The sequence below is a fragment of the Leptinotarsa decemlineata genome, unplaced genomic scaffold, assembly GCF_025532065.1.
Source record: "Leptinotarsa decemlineata unplaced genomic scaffold, Ldec_3_MD MMD2_P_RNA_scaffold_5, whole genome shotgun sequence".
NCBI classification, from domain to species: domain Eukaryota; kingdom Metazoa; phylum Arthropoda; class Insecta; order Coleoptera; family Chrysomelidae; genus Leptinotarsa; species Leptinotarsa decemlineata.
Genome location: NW_027412532.1, coordinates 4,591,475 through 4,611,667, shown reverse-complemented (window position 1 = coordinate 4,611,667; position 20,193 = coordinate 4,591,475). Strand labels below are relative to the sequence as shown.

Here is a 20,193-nt window from a genome sequence, read left to right as displayed (position 1 = left end):
TTTATATTTCTAAAGCCTTCGACTGTGTGTGGCATGAGGGTTCGCTGGCCAAACTTTGATGCTATGGCTTGTTGGATCATTTTTGTTTATGGCTCTTGAGCTTCCTGAAATAATGTTTCCTGCAATTGAACGTCGCTGAATATTTCTCGAATATTTTCACCAACAACGCTAGTGTTCCCCAGGGATCCATCTCGTCTCCAACTCTCTTTTTATTGCATATCAACAACTTATGGGAAAAAAACAAGAATCCAATATATTGCTTTGCTGACGACAGCATACTTGTCTCGTCATCACATTTGTATTCCAGGATATCGATCGCTGATGCACGTCTTCACCGGCAACAGGAGGTTGAATATCTTGATGATGATCTGGAAGTAATTTCGAATGGGGGTTAAAATAACCAGGTTCAATTCAATATCACAAAAACCCAGGCATCGGTTTTCTACAAAAAGATAAACGTTTCCGAACCAGATATAATGATGTCAGGTCAGACAATTCCACTTTCTGCTTGGATAAGTTTGTTGGGGGTTAAAATAGACGCCACTTGGAACAATTATGTCGCTGAAATTTCAAAAGCTGCTTTTCAAAAACTTGGAACACTGTCCCGAACCAGAAAAATGTACACACCTCTGTAACTCATGATGCTATATAAAACTCATATCGGACCTTCTTTGGAGTATTATTGATAATAATAATAATAATATGCTTTATTGCCCAAAGAACATTAGGTTTTATTGACAAAACTACAAATTTCCATCAGTCATCATGAACATAAGCATACATATATATACACATATAATATATATGTATATATATATGTATATATATATTTATATTACAATGTAGGTTTTCACGGATGGTAGAATATGATGTGTTGTTCTTCCGGGTGTTCATCCGTTGGGTACTATTCGATAGTCGACGTTTCGCCATCATCTCAGATGGCATTATCAAGGCGAGTTACTGCTTCGCTTCGAGAGGTGTAACTAGGTCGTTAGATTGACGAAGGGCATAATAATTGGAGTAACCGCTAAATATCAATTTATGTTTGTTAATTAAACATACTGTTTCTAAAATGAAGATTCCAAAAACTGTCAAGATTTCATGTAATTCAAATAGTGGTTTGCAGGAGTCTCGACTTTTGGCATTACACATGAATCTTATAGCCCTTTTCTGAAAAATGAACACAGTCTGCATTTAAGTTTTGCAACATACTCCCCAGAAAGGAATTCCATACCTTAAATGCGACTCAACAAGTGAGAAATAAGCCGATTAAGCGGCAGACAAACCAAGCGCCTTATATGTTATTCTCACTGCAAAACACCCTGGAGCTAGTTTTTTTATTGAGGGTTACAATGTGATCGGCGAATTTGATATATTGTCAATTATTACCCCCAAAAATTTAGTACTAGGTCTGTTTTCAATTATCCTGTCCATTTCCTGTGTTGGTAAAGAAATTCTGTCAATAAAGCAGCTGAATGATATTAAATTTGTTTTGGATACATTGAAAGACAGCAGATTAGAGTCGCACCACTTTTTAAATTTTTTTATATCTGCACTTATATTCTCGTGTAGATTACATAAAGTTTTATCACGCCACAATATTGTGGTGTCATCAGCAAATAGGGTGAATTTTCCTTTTATATCGATAGATGCTGAATCGTTTATGTATAGCAGGAAAAGTATCGGTCCCAGTATTGAACCTGGTGGTACGCCATTTTTTATTTCGCCTTCTGATGAGGATGATGAGGTTTTCACAATCTGACTTCTTTCTGTGAGATAATTTTCGAACCACTTGTTAGTAATTCCACGAATGCCATAGTGATATAGTTTTTTCAGCAGTATTCCATGATCTACACAGTCAAAGGCTTTAGGAAAGTCACAAAACAATGCTGCTGATGACTCTTTTTTATTAATATTCTCATTAAAGTCATTTAACAAAGAAAAGATAGCATCATGGGTGTTCTATTTTGATTGAAAGCCGAACTGGTTGTTGCTATGACACTATTATTATTTTAAAAAAATGTCAATCTCAATTTAACCAGTTTCTATATTAGCTCGCCTAAAATGATTCCTAAACTAAACTAAACTAAATTGTCAAAAACAATATTTGAGCCTCACACCAATCATGCCCTTCTCTCTCAGTGTAAATTTTTAATGTTCTCACTCCTGTAAAAAAAACAAGAGTTCATTCAGCAAACCAAGGGCCTATTTTTATAGCCGGCGACATTAAGCAAATGTTCAAGCGAATAATTCTCTGCTACATTTAGCGGTCGACAAATATACATTTTTGTCGGCAAACCGAGACACTTTCTACTGATGGAAATCCTCTCGATGTTAATTCAGTCCTCTGGATGAGAAATATAATCACAACGAATGCATTTACGGTTTTCTTTGTGCTGAGTGAAACAGTAAGTTGTCATTATATCGCTACAGAATTATTCGATGTGTAGGGTGTTCAGAGATAATGCTTCCTTTGAGACAGAAGTTCAGTTTTCCACTTAGCGAATTAGTTTGAGAATGTAAATCTTCAGATATGAGTGAAAAGTAAAGCAGTCAATGGCAAGAAAAACACCGCTGAAAAAGCGGTGGTCTATCATTTAACCTTGAATCGACTTACGATAGAACAACGCTTGCAAATAAAAAATATTGCGGCTGTATCCGCCAATGTTCGTGATGACCGTGAAATGTCGATTCGCCGCCGTTCGCAGCATTTACTCTACTACGTGGAAAATTTTGCGAAAGGATTTGAGTGTGAAACCTGATGAGATACAGCTGGTTCAAGAATTGAAGCCACACGACATCCCACAACGTCTAACATTTGCTGAATAGGCGCTGGCAAAGTTGCATGAAGATCTACATTTTTATCGAAAAATTGTGTTCAGCGACGAGGCTCATTTATGGTTGAATGGATACGGTAACAAGAAAAATTGCCGCATCTGGAGTGAGGACCAGCCACAAGCATTGCAAGAGCTACCAATGCCTCCCGAAAAAGTCACTGTTTGGTGTGGATTATGGGTCGGTGGCATCATCGGGCCGTGCTTCTTCAAAGACGACAATGGCCGGAACGTTACTGTGGATGGCGAGCGCTACCGCAATGGAAGAATTGGACATGCCTGACATTTGGTCTCAACAAGGCCCAATTAAGAGACGCCTTCGGTGAACAGTTCATCTCACGTTTGGGGCTGAAACAATCAGGGGTGATCGAGAAGTGATATTACTGCTGCTCAAAGGTATGAATACCGACGAAAGAAAGAAACGTCACTTATTTGGCTCTTCAGCTCTTCCTGAGTGTTAGAGCTGTAGCAATTCCATTCACTGCCAACCTAACCTTCAATTTTTCTTTCATTTTATCAGTTTGAAAGAAATAATTGATAATAATTGTAAACATTACACTACCACGGTTTTTCAGCTCAGGTATTCTGGAAATCAGATGGAGAATTATTGAACTGACGAACATTATGAACATGTTTGTTGAAGGCAGGCGTAGCTCAGGACTAAAATCCCTCATTCAGTCCCATTCCATAGTTCGAAACCCAAACGGTTATTCAACTATTCATTTCGAATGAACTTTCGACCTTCGCGAAACGGATTTGATCTTCATTTGTTACGTTCACGTCCACTTCAGTGACGTCGGCATAACCATTTTTTCATGAATATGGAGGCTATTATGGTATGATTCGATGAAAAGTAGAAACTCCGATGGTTTTGTGTTGATATCAATGCCTGATAATGGGTGTCGTTGTATAATAACGCGTTGTTAAGCTTCAATTATTGCCTAATGATCTTTGCCCATTCCGACTTTGTTGTGATGGGGAAAAAGGTGGCGAACGACTAGTGTGGCGTATGGGGTGGGGTGTATATTGAATAACAGGGTAGTCCATGACAAGTTTCGCACAAATCTTCAGGGTGGCACGATGAAAATGGAACAAATTCGTCCCTAGTGAATAATGCTGTAGATAATGTTATAACCGGCAATTTTTTCCAGGGACAAAACATAAGCACTACGGAAAAATCTCCTGGAGAGGATGGTATATTTCCAGCTCTACTTCAAAACGGACTGGAAATAATTTTACCTATTCTCACAAAATTATATACAGCTAGTCTGGCGTGGAACTATACCACCCAGTTGGTTGGCAGCAAGGGTGGTATATGTACCTAAAGTGGGCCGGAGAGACCCACACCCCAAATCGGTACGACCAATCACCCTTGCATTCTTCCTGCTGAAAGGACTTGAGAGGATACTGGACGAACATATCAGCATATCAGCATATCAGCAATAAACAACCTCGTTGAAAAATCTCCCTATCCCTTGACAACAAGGAGATTGCGGTTGCTGTATTTCTTGATATTGAAGGAGCATTTGATAATGCACTACCTGAATCTAGAGAATTGTCTCTGGCTAGAAAGGGTATAGAATCGACCATAACTGGCTGGATGTATGCCATGCTAGTGAACAGAACTGCAACTACGACTCTTCAAGGCGAGGCTATCAGGTTCAGGGTCACCAGGGGCTGCCCTCAAGGTGGGGTACTATCTCCCCTTCTGTGGTCGCAACTGGTGGATAGTCTGCTTGATGTCCTCGACAGAAGAAAAGTTGATCTGCAAACTTATGCAGATGACCTTGTCATCCTGGCAAGGTCTACGTAGGACACGGTAGCTTGTAATATCCTCCAAAGCGCGTTGGACGTTGTTCACATTTGGTGCCTGAGGGAGCAGATGTCTGTCAACCTCAGCAAAACTGTGTAATCCCCTTCACCAAGAGGAGGAAATTGAACGATCTAACGCCATTTTCCCTCAATGGTGTGGTTATTGCATTTGGAACGGAGGTGACATATCTTGGCATTGTCCTTGATAAAAGACTCACCTGGAACGCTCACTTGGAAAAAGTTTTACTTGGGGTTCGGGTCCCAAACAAATCCATTGGATTTATGTGATGATTGTCAGACCAATGATCACGTATGGTGCGATTGCTTGGTGGTCGAAGGCTTTACAGAAAACGGCCCAAGCGAAGCTCTCTGGCTTACAGAGACAGGCTTGTCTGGCTATCAGTGGTGCCATTAGTACCACACCGTCAGCGGCCATGGAGATCCTTCTAGATCTACCTCCTCTCTACATTTTTCTGGAAAGAGAGGCTAGATGGACTGCATACAGACTTGTGCACATTGCCAATTGCACAAATCAATTCAATGCAGAGTGCAACAGACTGTTGGTTGGCATTGGAAGTCACAGCATTCTGGAAATGACCTCTGAATTTATGCCTCCAACTGTCAACTACGAACTGCCTTATAAAGTACTATTTCCGAGTAGAGAAGACTGGATCCTGCGGGAGGAAGAAGTATTAAGAGCACATAGTTGTTTGTTCACAGATGGATTAAAAACACCTTCCGGTTCTGGTGCAGGGTTTTCAGTCGCAGACCCAGGACAGAGTTATCTACCTGCCTAGGAACTTATGCGACTGTATTTCAAGCGGAAATTAACGCTATTGAATTGTGTGCGGAGAGATTGGATAAATCCAACCTCACTTACAAGTCAATAAAAATATTCTCGGACAGTCAAGCGGCGTTGGAAGCTTTTGGCTCCCACCGAGCAACATCCAAATTGGTATCAAACTGCCAAAAAAGACTTCTCGATAGGAAGACTAAACAGATTGGTCTGGATTCCTGGCCATACTGGCCTGGAAGGCAATGAAGCTGGTGACTCTTGCAAAGGAGGGTGCTGCAAGCGGCTTAATTGGACCAGAATCTGTCATTGGCATCGCTTTGGGCTTCGCCAAACAAACACTCAACATCTGGATAACAGGAAGAGTTATGGACTTCTGGCAGAATCTTCCAGAATTGGCTCACTCACTCACTCGCCTCTGTCTGGAAAATGATGAAACTGCAGAGCATATAATTTGTGCCTGCCCCGCTGGGGACCGAATCAGGTCCCCAGCGGAGATGATCGCTCAAGATGTTGAAGCCTTTCAAATATTCAAGGATGTGGTGGTTTACGTGGTCTCCATGATTTTTGATGTCACTGATATCAAAGCAACTGGTTCATAGTTTTTTGAAAGATTCAGTAAATTTGTTTTTTCTATGACTGTTGTTGAAATTGAACCATCGGCTTGTGTTAACCCTGCGTCCGACACGTGGGATGTGACATACCCCAGCCGCCAAACTCAATGAATACTATATGTAAGGAACTTTTGAAAAAACTGTTCATCATGTACGTGGAAACCATTCTGTTTGTTGTTCAGTATAAATAAATTTCTATTCTTTTTTATTTCTATTCTATTTTTGCGCCACTGCCGATAGGCATGATTTTTGAAGATGACAGCTTGCTCGCAATTTTTGTTGAACCAAGGTTCGCCGTTAGAATGATCAAAACTGGTCACTCTTGTTTTTTGAACCAGAAAGAATACACTGCGCAAACAAAGTCAATGAAAAGGTTGTCTAAAAAGTTCAGTCCGTTTTCATCAGTATACTTTGAACTGTAATATCTCAGTTCATTCGATATGAGCGTCTTTTGGATCAGTGTATTTTTGCCAACGTAACAACGTAAATTGGGTGATCGGGATTCCATGAAGTAGACTAAGGCGGTTTTGCCTGATCCTGATTATTGAAGTGCTTGAAACGATGGTAGAAGCTTAGCCATTGTTTTTGTTGGTAGGTTTTCACCTTTGTTAAGGACCTGGGTGACTCGTCGCTGTCCAACTACTGTCTCAAACGTCTCCTGTTATCGTAGAGCACCTACTTTTCATCATACGTGACGATCGGATCGAAAAAGCAACGCTTTGGTTGCGCGAAAGCAAAAATTTCTTGTGTACGAAGAAAATAATTTCGCAATACTAACCACAGAGAGGATAGTTAACCGAGATAATTTTTGCAAACTGGCGTATATGTTAGACAATATGGAATATAAAGTTGATAAGCAAAAAGTAGGCCACTGAAACCGAAAGTTTATTCGATTTACCACATAATGTCTTATTGAAACATTGATATCTTCATGTGAGAGGAAATAGTCTGAGTAAGATGAACTAATAAGGTCAACAGTATCCCAAAAATGGACACTGATATCAGTCCGCAAATAACATCCTCTCAATAGAGATATTCTTGCGTTTCCTGGATTTTTCAAATAAGTATGATGTAAGACGCGGGGAAAAACCTCAAAATAAACATTTTTTATCCATCTTTCGGTGATTAAACAGCGTGCACCACGATAAAATCATTCATCTTGAAAAAAATTCATGTGTAATAATGTGAATGAATTACGAGAACCCTTGTTGAAAAGTTGAACGTCAGTTTGATTCTGGGAAGGCTGGCAGAGACAATTAGGCCAGATAATCCCATCTGTGATGCAAGATTCAGTCACCAAAATTGAACTGTATTCAAACTATCCAAAAAAGGATTGCAAAAAGGAAGACTCTCATTTTTTATCTCATTATGTATTGTCTACAATGTGAAAAAAAAAAGATTTTTCTCTCGGAAAATCTTGTTTTGACAGGACAGGATATTGGATCTAGAGGTATTTCTAGAAGAAGGATTTCCGTCAAGGTTAGGTTAGGTTAGGTTCAAAGTGATTTGGTCTATTCGACCCCCACCGCAACCTGCAAGGGTTTATTGTGGCTCACACCTATTCACACTCGATCAAATAGATCCAGATTCTTAACGAAGCCGATTAGTTTGTATGGTTAGTGGTCTTTCAGGTCGTATGGTGAGAGTACGGCTCTGCCGAACTCTAAAAATCTGAATCGGTTTCCAGCGGGGCAAGCACATAGTATTTGCTCTGCTGTTTCATCATTTTCAAAACAGAGGCAACACGCACTGTCTTCCGACAGTCCAAGTCTCTGCATATAATGATTCAAATGACAGTGACCGGTAAGAAGGCCTGTTAGACATTGTAGTTTATCCCTACAGTAGTCCATCAACTGTTTGGTATCAAGCTTCGAAGGGTGAATAAACGACTTGGAGTGAGCAAATCCTGGAAGATTCTACCAGAAGCCCATAAATCTTCTTGTCATCCAGGTGTTCAATCTTTGTTTGGCAAAGCCTAAAGCAATGCCAATGACAGGTTCCGGTCCGATGAAACTGCTTGCCGCAATGTCCTTTGCAAGGGAGTCAACAGCTTCATTACCTTCCAGGTCAATATGGCCAGGAATCCAGAACAGAGACAATCTGTTAAGTCTTCGTTTTCGGCAATTTGCTACCAATTTAGACATTGCTTGGTTGGAGTCAAGAGCTTTTAACGCCGCTTAACTGCCTGCTAATATTTTTATTGACTTGTATATGAGGTTGGATTCTTCCAATCTCACCGCACACAATTCGGTAGCGTAAATTTTCCCTTGAAATCCAGTCGCATAGGTTCCTAGGCACTGAAAACACCTGCACCGGAACCGGAAGGTGTTTTTGATCCATCTGTGAACCAAGAACTATCTGCTGTTATTATATCCTCCTCCTGGAGGATCCAGTCTTTTCTACTCGGAAACAATACTTTATAAGACAGTTCGTAGTTGACAGTTGAAGGCATACAGTCAGAGGTCATTTCCAGAATGCTGTGGTCTCCAGTGTCAACCAACACCCTGTTGCACTCTGCGTTCAATTGATTTTTGCAATTGGAAATGTACACAAGTCTATATGCAGTCCATCTAGCCTCTCTCTACAGAAAAACTGAAGAAGAGGTAGATTTAGAAGGATCTCCATGGCCTCTGACAGTGTGGTTCTGATAGCTGTGAAGCCTTAGATCATCCAATTTTCTCCTCTTGGTGATAGGGACTATCAAAACTTTGCTGGGGTTGACAGACATCTGCTCCCTGCTTCATCAAGGTTAGTCATACCTAAAAACACTTGACATAGAGATATTGGAATGGAAATTTTTCTATTTTTTTAATTTTGATACTCAATCTGACCTGTGTAATATTTTTCCAGTTTTACATTCCATTTGATTTCTCAACCATGAGCCATTGTCAAAGTTTGGAAGTCCTTGTTGAATGTTTTATCAAATGGTCTAAAAATATACACATTCCTTTTCGAAGTTTTTGACTTGGGTTCAGTTTCGGTTGAACTAGTTCGGATTATCAATTGCTTCATAAGTAGAAATATAGTCTCCAAAGAGCTGTACCTTCCTTTCGATTTTTAAATTTCTCACCCCACAAACAACTGAATGGTGCCCTGTACAATGAATTCATTGTCACCCGGTATAGCTAGTCATGGAAAAAAGGCGTTCATTCGTCATCACATACACAACACCCCCCATTAACCCTCTCCATCTGATTCAACCCTCAAAGGACGCATTTCGCTACACTCGCGACAAACGAGACACAAGTGGTTCGAAAAGGAACTAAAAAGGAGCATGAAGTCGCAGGGCTTCAAGTTGCGGGGGCGGCCGTTAATCCGATGCAGATTATTTCGAGTGGGATGTTCGGATTTCGAGTGAACTTTGAAGAGTTCTTTCAGCGCTCCGATTCTCGCTAATAGCCCCGGTATGTTCCAGCTCCACGGCTGATTTGTGTTTACCTCGACCTTCGTTTTTTCTTTCGAGTTGTTTGTATGTCCACTCGATCCGTGAATCAGTTCGTCTCGGACTTCAATAGCGGAAGATTAGGGAGTTTCAAACATTTAGATTGGGGATGTTGAAGTGTAAGAGTTTTCAGGGGTAAATGTTTTTTGTATACCTGTCATTAAAAGTGACATTTTTAATGGTTGTCAAGAGTATTATAAGATGATATTTACATAGTAGCGTGTTGAAAATATTTACCTCTTAAGGACATATTAAACTGGGTAGCGTATAAAGGAATAGAGCTGGCACCAGTTGAGGCAGAGCCTGCCCTCCTTACGATGAAGAGAATACTGATTCCTGTCGTCTTTGAAGTCCAAGATGTCGCAGTTACCCTACAAAAGACTCTAAAATACCTAGGCCTATCACTCGATATAAAACTTATCTTCGACGGCATACGAACAGAGTTACCTGTAAAGTAAAAAAATGGGATAGCTCTTTCAGGTCTCCTTCCGAATCTAGACGGACCCTTTTCCTCCAGAAAGAAGGGTATATCCGTGGGAGATGACGTAGAACAAACGTTGTTCCACTAGGTCAGGTAGGAAGATATTTGGGGGAAATTCATAGAGCTTGCAGGAGTACCTTTCAAAGCAGAGTATATAATGAAGAAACTTTTTGTCAATGAAGAGAGCTGGAATATCACACATGAGCAATACGAATCATAATAGAGAATAAAGAGAAAGAAGATTGAACCTTATAGAATAGACAGAAGTCAATGAAACATCACCTCCCACTGAAGTATTGCGGAAGCGGTTCCGATGGGAGGAAGCAGTGAGAAGGAAAAGGGGTTTTTAGTAGGTGAGAATCTGTCACGGGTCAGGGATCGACTCAGAACAATTGCAGGGCCGGACACTGTCTATCGATAGGATACCTGAATGAATAGGGCTGTACAAGGGATACCTCAACTACAGAAAATGCAACAAAGGGACAGAAACCGCTAATCATATTATAAGTTATCACAGGAGGTAAACGATTTATGGACAACCTAGCAGAATATGACACACATACAGCAAGGGACCTGTACAGATTATTACAGTTGGAATGGGTATCATGAAGAAGATAGAAGAGAAACACAATAATCCCATGAGGCTACAGTGTTCTCTAGAGACTTGGGTGGTGAGAAAAAATATTCAAGAGTATGGTGGAGCAGACGTTTCGTTTCATAGAATATTCCGTGAACATTATTCATTAACATGTTATTATCTACGTACGTACATCTGAAGGACACCCTAATCAAATATTCCTGCGGAAAATAATTTTTGTTTGTTTTGTCATCCATATTTTACCTGTGTGATTATTGACATATTTATTTTATGGAAATTCTGAATCAGTGTGGAAATTAAACTTGTAGAAATTAGTCCAAAGTGTTTTTATTCATTTCATCAGAGCATTCATATCTACTCATCATTCTTGTCGAGTAATAGATAGCCATAACGAATTGGCGGTGCTGGTTTCCACCCGGAAAAATTATTCGATCGTTTCCTATCAAGATAATTGCAAGCCGAAAAAGCACCGCGGGCGATATAACCATTATCAATTATTCTTTGATAATTGACGTAATGACAAATGTTACCGGTCGCGAACGGTTTTATATGAATTATACGGCGACCAAACATGGATTTGATTATGCTAACGTGACTGTGGTTATTTTTAAACACCGTTTCAAGCCAGAATATGTATCGATGGATTAGAACAGATCGGGGTCGTATTTCAAGAGTTTTATTACAGGTAGATCGTTCGAAAGCTTCAATTCAGAAATTTGCGTTAATCAGAAGGTAATGAGGAGGTAGTTCAAACTAGTTTCTTCTGAAAAAAAAACTCTATTAACGTCACATTATAATTTATGAAGTATAATAACGATTGTGATGAGGATCACTCCAATGAATTTCAACAAGTTATGACCTGTCAGTTGATGGAAATTAATAACATATATCCATGATAATAATCATCTAACTTTTCCACTATAGATTTCATTTGAGACGCGTTTCGCGTCGCTCCTTCAGTCAGACTGGTGAGAGGGTTTACCTGATAAAGTTAACTCATAGCAAAATGCGACTGAAATGAACGTTGTACTGTGAAAATTAGATAATTCTCATCATGGATAATTTTAACAAGATTGATCTAATACCACCTCTAATTGTTTTTACTTTTGAAGAAGGTTCTATACTTAATTTTCACTTTCTTCAAATTAAAAAGCCCAGTTTATCATCACCAATGTTATTTCCGGGAAATTTCTTCATTATAATTCTTCACGTATTTGAAAAAAAATCATAAAATGGTTCAATTTTTCAAAATGTTCTTGGGCACTTTCATTATCTGTCATGCAAGGGAATGTGAGAAATCATCAAACTCAAATCTAAATACTATTCTATATGCTCCAACTATGACCTTAACAACGTTTCAAAAAGTTTTACGTTGTCTAAACAGAACGATACCTTCGAACACGATTTTCAGAACAAACCAATATCAACATTGATATATTGAACTTACAATTATCTAATATTTCAATTCAATTAGTATAGATAATTTACTGAAACTACTAAAAAATCTTTGAAAAATCACTATTCTATTCACGTAGGACATTTTAAATTGGTCATTTTGGAATGTGACCTCCATGTTTCATATATAAACGTCTCCAATGCAGAAAACAAATTCAATTCTGTTGATTTTGTTGAATGGTGATTACAAAACAATTCATCATTTCAGAGTACTGATGATGATATTACTGAAATCGGAACGTAGGTAAAAAAATTGTTTGGTAGGAAACTTAAAAATCCCGAGATCTGTGAGTGAAGGTAGTTTATGAGCAGTTCATAGTTTAATCTGGTAATGGACATGTTGACAGTTTTCAAAATTATCATTTTCTCTCAGGCTCAGGTCATGTAAATTTAACCAAGAATTCATTCCCATAAGATTGGTGAGTATTACTTTGTAAAATATTTCGATATTATTATTTTTATTATTATTTGATAAATGTTGACCACTGGGTTTGTCATAAAACTGTTTCATGATTGAAAGTGTGAGATAATTCAATATATCCATTTCTTCAATATATATGCAGTATGCATTTCTGTCTCATCACATAGAATTTTTTAATTTGTGGAAAATATTTAGGATGTCGATACATTGATTGGATGTCAAGTCGAAACCCAAGTTCTTCAAAGAATTCGACATGAATCTGTGATTATCTATGGATCTCATTTTCAGATGATTCCTTTTTATCCTATCATTTTTATCAGTGTATTCGCAGAGATGCTTCTTGAAAGATATGTATTTCTCTTCAGTTTGGGGGATAACATCTACTTTTACATTTTTCCTGACAATCACATTTATTCAAATCGTGAAGAATAATAAGAACAAAATTTGGCAATTTGAAAGTCGAAATACATGCTGAGGCAGTATGAGATCTTTTTCCCAGTGACATGACAATGGGCTCTCACTTTAACTTTATCATCACTGAATGGTTCAGAACAGATACCACAATTTTTGGTAGCAGTAAACTATTCCTCCTCTTCGGTAGTTTGAGCATTCATGAGAAAAGGGTATCTGAGATGATTTTGATATATATATTTCAAATTTTCTTCAATTATGGACATACATTTCTGAGCTGCATCTGGACTGCATCATTGTATAAAAATTCTATCAAATAGACAAATAAAAGAGGTTTACATTTGAATGTCTTGATCGTGTAAAATTGTTCGAGATTCGGCTCATTTGTTTGAATCCGTTGCAGTACCAATTCAATATCGGCATATACTACAAATGGCACCTTTATTTCTCTCTCAAATATATGAGATAACAATAAATGATGTTGATTCCTTGTTTCTTCAGACTTGGAGAGCCATAGAGAAGTTTTTCAATTTTAGAAGTTTAACTGATTCATGCAATAATAGATTATACAATCTTTTTCTGAAAAAATATATATGCATCTTCACGTTTCATGTCAATAACGAAAGTTTTGAATGACAATCATTATACATTCATATAATTAGCTCAATTCACATGATTGCCAGAAAACGATTGCTGTTCAACTCAACCTTCCAAACGATTGTTCTATCAGGTTCACTATTTTTGATAATGATATTTCACATGCAACTCATATAATTCAGTGGCGATTAGAATTATATTTTTTGAGCTGAGCTCTGAATTTGTTTATAGGTAACATTTTGGAGTCGAGGATTATAACATTATAGATGTAACAGATCTCCTAATCTCTTGATGATTCAGTATGAAATGAAGGTGATGACGCTAGACCGCTGAACCAGATATCCACAATGTGTACATCTGTCCTAAAACTGTCCTAATATTTACCCTTTGACATTTTGGCAATGCCTTTTCTTGAATATTCATGCCTTGGATTTTTGTAGTATAGACTGCTTTGGTTGGCTCAATATCTTGATCCGAAACTTTTAGCCATTTTCTCTTAAGATACCTACCCAAAATATGTAATAACATTCTCGTTTTCGGAATTGAAAACTGAAATTAGAAGAGCATTTCGAGACGTTATCTCGTGGTCTATATCTGAACCATTGTATTGTTAGTAAGTGGATGTGGAAAATTTTGTTAACTGTTCGAACTGAAAAAAAAAATAACAAAAATTGATGAATAATGTATTCATTTTGATCATGTATATGAAAACAAATATGGAAACAAATAGCTTGAAACTAATGAAAAATATAGCTTTTTGGGGTAATTTTTAGGGACAAGTTCAAACGTTTCTTGGGCAATACCTGATCTTTCAACGAATATTATATTAAATGCTAATTATTTTCTTTAGTTTCAGTCCCTTCATTCTATACTTATGATATTGCAGATTGTTTTATTTTATTTTTTGGGGGAATAAAAATGTTCAATGTCTCAGTGACTCACATCTCATTGTTGAACATGACTACATATAGAAATGCCATGACATAATCTTTTATCATGCATTGAATTGTTTGAACTTCCTCATCAATAAGTCATAACGTGGCTACATATTCACCTAAAAGTTATATAATGAGCGCCATTGACTTTTTCATATGCATTAAAGAACGTGACGAATTAAAATATATATTCTGAATATATTAACTATCAATACATGACTGAGGTCGTGCTGTAAATATTGAACATCGGCGCTAAATTTTGACCATTTTTGGAAATACAGATCGCAAGATATGCTAAAATAAAATCCTTTGTGAGTCAGTCACTTTCTCGAATTGTTCATTCTTATCTAAAAACTAGGCAGCAAAAATGGGCATCACTAAGCAAGTTTCCTAATATGATCTCTATTATCCTCATTCAATGTCGTTGCATTTTACGAGTGTGGTTGCTATCTTGCAAAATTTGGGAATCATTTTTGGAACACTTTAATTCAAGAGATATTGAATTTTGGAATTGATAATTATTCAAATGAAAGGTGGATCTTCTTGGGAGTATTGTTCTCATGTATGGAGCCCCGCCCCTAAACATACCCTGAAGCTGCTGGATTCCATCCAGAAAAGGGCCATCCGCTTGGGTGGAGACGCGAACATCACGTGCAAGCAGAACTAGCTAATATCTCAATCGCCACAAAAGAAATAACTAGGAAAAAAATTCTGGCTAAAACATAACAATCTGCACTGACAGCAGACAAGCCCTATCAGCCTTGAACAGGTAACGTGTTATCTCAGGGCTAGTACTAGCTGCTGGTACTGGTGGATAATGCCACCAAGATTTAGCCAAAGCCTCGGTCTACCGAGGCTTCGGCTAAATCTTGGTGGCATTATCCTGAGGTGGGTTAAAGGACACAACAGGAGTAAAGGTAATCGCATTGCCGACTCTTCATCCAAGGAAGCGGCTGGACTAAGAATTTTAGGAACCAGTGGCAGCTACGGCCTGATGACTTCGACAATTGCGGAACAAGCCAATTGTTACAGCCATGCTCAATCGCGAAAGAGATGGATGGAATCAAAGGATCCAATCTTGCCAGGATCCTGGAAAGCTGGCGCCGAAGAAATATCTGGCGATGAGCGGGAAAAATCCTCGCTCAACAGTAGGATTTCGAACTGGCCACTGTCAACTGAGGAAACACCTCCATTATATGGGGCTAGTCGCTGCACCTTCCAAAACCTTCGTGGAAGCCACCGTGAGACATCTCAAGGTTGCCATAGAAAATGTGTGTTCGGCGAGTCTTGGCCTACACCTGCCAATATAAAGGAGATGTCACCCAGTAACCTGTCCACCTTCCTGGAAAGGACAGGATGGACGATGACCTAGGAGGACAACTCCTTGGGAGGATGTACAATGGGTCACATGTGGCCTAAGTGCTGTGGGCCTACACTCACCCCCTCTTCTCTATATATATACAGATACAGCAACCTTGATAGACTGAAACATCGAAATAAGGTTGGACATTTGTCTCTCTTCTATAGATACTTTCACGGGAAGTGTATAAGTAACTTGGCAGCTTTGATTCCACCAAGAGCGATACATATCAGAAATACGCAACGAACTGTGACCGGTCATCGTTCTCAGGTACAACTCAGTACACCCCGAACTCCACTGTTTGAGAACTCTTTCATTTGGAAGACGGTGTTTATGAGAGTAAACTTCCTGAGAAAGTTTTTCCAAATGGATTCAATATCCAGTGATTTGAATCCAACCTGAATCACTACCTTCGAACCGGATTTTCCTGTAGAGCTTGTGTTTTGTCCTCAATAAAAAGAACTGGTGGTGTAGAAAAAATCCGAAACAAGCACAGTTTCCAAACACAAGAATTGCCACACTTTTCCCGACATGTGTTTCACCGACCAAGTTGCCGTCTTCAGGAGATAAAGTAGACAAATCCCTAGCCTTGGAACTGATCTAAATTCATATTCGAGTAGAAAGTTTTTCGTAAAAGTGATTCATATGAAGATAAACAATGGTATGTTATGAATGGGACCTTTTTCACTGTTCATAATTTTCATACCGCAATTTAGTATCTACAGCATCCAGTAATCCTTCAGATGATTCGGTTCATAGCCAGTCTTCAAGTAGATATGCCCACTGAGTATATGTGAAGGAATATGGTGTTATCAACAATTCCAGACAGTTTTTATGGATTCTATAGCCGTGTTGAGCGACTCTAGATTTTCTGGTTTCTCGTATATATGTCACTTGTTCTTTGAAACGAGTCTCAATGACTTGTTTAGACTGCCCGATGTATTTCTGTCACAGTCCTCCCAGTACCTTCAATGTATCCTATACTTTTCATTTCCAAACATCTAACTCTCGTAACTGTTACCCAACAGTTAGAAGAGATCTATCAGACACAAATGAAATGCAATAATATTTACAGAAAAAGAAACATGAATATTTTTTAAATAAATAGTGATCATTTCCGAAGAATTATTCTAAAACTCACTACAGACCTATAATTTATGAAGTTTTGTTTGAATGTGGCTGACATTTATGGATGTTCACAGATAAATGATTTCCTTCCGAGAACCAAACTGAATAAACATCATGCGGATCATTCATATCAATCCATCAGGATACATTTTACTTTAAGTATTTTACATAAACATTTTTCTTCGCGCTACTAGGTGAACGATCGTTAAGTTTATTTTCAAAATTGCTAAAATATCGTTTTCCCACATTTTTAAACCGAGTTTTGAATTTCTCAACGTTGATGTAACCTCGTCCCGAAATAATTACGGATTCTGGAGAATTGGCTTCCAGTTCCAATCGCCTGATTTGTTATTGCAGATAATTTATAGTGTACACAGATCTAAATGGGTTAGGAAGCAGGAAGGTTTAAAAATATCCTCACTTTCCATTTTATAATCAAAATGTGGTGGGAGGGGAAAAATTGGCGCCAGATTTCTTTCACTTATTGCATACGTATAAATTTACCAAAGTTCAAGCTCTAAAAGCAGAAAAACATAGAATGCATTTTTGTGAATCCTTTTCGATTCATACACAGGAAGATCGGGAATTTTTGTCGAAAATAATTTGGAGCGACGAATCAAAATTTACGAGGGATGCTATTTCCAATAGAAGGAATAAACATTTTTGGGCTGATCATAATCCTCATGTTACAAAAGAAATGGGTTTTCAAGAAAAATTTGACCTGAATGTTTTCTGTATTCTGAAGAACAATAAAATTTGATTTTTCATTTATGAAAACACACTGAATGCAGAGAGTTATCTCCAAATATTAGGGACGAATTTAACCGATTTTCTTGAAAATTTGCCTTTGGCGGAATATAGGAATTCGTGGTTTCAACTAGACGGAGCGCCAGCTCATTCCACCCAAGAAGTTTTCAGAAAAATTGACGAACTCTTCGACGATCTTTGGTTTAGGCGTTTAGGGCCGTGGGATTGGCCACCGAGATCACCGGATCTCACGCCACTTGACTTTTTTATGGGGTGTTTTGAAGGAAAGGGTATACAGTACTTCAGTGCCTACCAAAGAAGAATTGCGACGGCGACTAGTGCGGAGTATTGAAGATCTGGATCCCCAGGAAATTGAAAAAGCAACCACAAATCGCGTACGAAAAAACATTTCAGAGTATTTAAAATATAATGGACAACATTTTCAGCATTTATTGTGAAAATGTGATATTTTGTTTACAATTTTGTTATTTTGAATCATCCTATTCTGTTATTGTCTGTACTTTCACATGTTTTAGCCCACAAAATCTTACTTTTTACCTAAAAATGACTGATTTTTGGTACAGTTGTTCCCTGGAAACTTTGAGCCATACTTAAGAAAATTATTTTGTAACCTTACAAACTTCCTCTCGTTCATTGGTGTTAATTCAGGATACATTTGGTTGAATTCCTTACACGTTCTGACAATGATTTGATCACTTTGTTCATGTCTATAATAAATAATTTCATTTTGGAATATGATTCGAAACACCGTCGATAACTCTTTGTTAATTACTTATAAAAGTAACCGAACTGCTATAAGCTTGATAATTCCACTGCTACCTAAATCCAAATTCTAAAAAAAAATATTGTTTCTAGAAGAAGCGACTTTATTGAGAAAACTTGACGATTTAAGTATAAGGACATGATATATCATCTTGAAGCATTTTTCACCATCTTTCAATTTACTGAGTAAAGTATAGGTTTCATTTGAAAAAATGAACTTTTGACTTTTTTTATACACAATGGAAATAATAGTAATTTTAGCACGCCCTGTATCGCCCATCAGAATATCAACTTTTCATGAATTGAGAGTACTGATGCACTTAATTTCAATTAAGGCTATGTTTTGGACCATATTTAGCACAATTTATTTTTTATCTCGAAAACAGATAGAGATGGGTAAAGGATATTATCAACAAAAAAGTATTAAAATACCAGAGCGATTACAAAAATGTATTAATATACGGGGTGTTCCTTTTAAAAAAAATTATTTGCTAGGACTTTTTGATGGAAGTGGCAACGCCGCAATGCTGAAAATATTTTAGATCGATAGAACAGGCAAGGAAATGTGAGGTGAAATTTTCAGAAAAATCATGCTTTGCATTTTCCAGAAACGTCTAACCTACCATCCACCGTGAGTCACGCTGTTTAATTGTGTGGCCTTACTTCTATACATATACAGTGGAAGATTTATTTTAAAAATTATTCTCTACGATCAAAGTAATATTTCTAATAAATAATTAATAACATCATATCTTAAACCTGAGAAAGAATTACTGAAATCTAAATTTTTTAAAACATCAATTCAATTTGCTTTACGAAGCATGGTTGAGAGAGGACTCAGAGTAGTTATTTTATTACTCGCCTTGGGTAGTTTAAAAAGGATCAGAGTTTTTGTAGGATACTCAGGAACATTAAAATCTATGAGTTCGAGTATGTTTATATCTGTAACATTGCTGTTCATCATCTTGTATAAAAATATTATTTGTGTTACATCCCATCCGATATAAACAGATGGTATTTTGAAATGCTGCCTCAAATTCATTGATCTGATTTTTGTGTTATCCGGCCAGCAATGTTTTCCTTTTAGTATAGATATCTCAGTGACCTATTTTGTATTTTTTCGATTCTGGTGTTAAAATTCGAAAGTCTCTGTTGAAAGACCTTATATGTTTCGAGTTTTTCTTAGTTACGAGATACATGTGTCGAATTTTCAATAAGACAACCAAAAATCACTACCCAGTCTCCACAAAAACATGTAAAACAGATCTAATTACAGAATTTACCTCATGAAACTGTTCTTCATCGTAGACATTCAATATTAATCTGCATCATCGATTGTAAATGAAGAGATTATCGACAAATTCATCCAATTGTTAAAGTTGTCCTTATGGTTATGAAACTTGATGTATATAATGAAAATTCAAGGCTTTTTGAACCATAATGAACGACGATGAATTCAACTTTCTTTGCGGCACTTCAGTTGACCAACCGTGTGCAGTATTGTTATGTAAAGTAGTGACATCAGTAACCTCGGCCAGATTATTAGGTAATATTTATTCAGATGTGCGGACAAAAATGTTATTCCAGGTAGTAGAGTTTAGCAACAAATTTGTATAGTTGGTGTGGTTCATTTCCATTCATGACTGAGCTGTAATTCTTCGGTAAAAACGAACAGATTTATTTCAGACTAGTTGTTGCCCGCGGCTTCGCACGCGTTGATCATTTTGAATCAACAGTTACAATATTTTTTTGTCAACCCATAACTTCAGGTTTCCAACTACA

General features: G+C 37.7%; 1 protein-coding gene across 24 annotated transcripts in view; it reads left to right on the top strand.

The window, feature by feature from the left end:
- LOC111513366 (basement membrane-specific heparan sulfate proteoglycan core protein) overlaps window positions 1-20,193 on the top strand; it is a 471,092-nt gene that overhangs the window by 81,008 nt on the left and 369,891 nt on the right. The window lies entirely within an intron of this gene.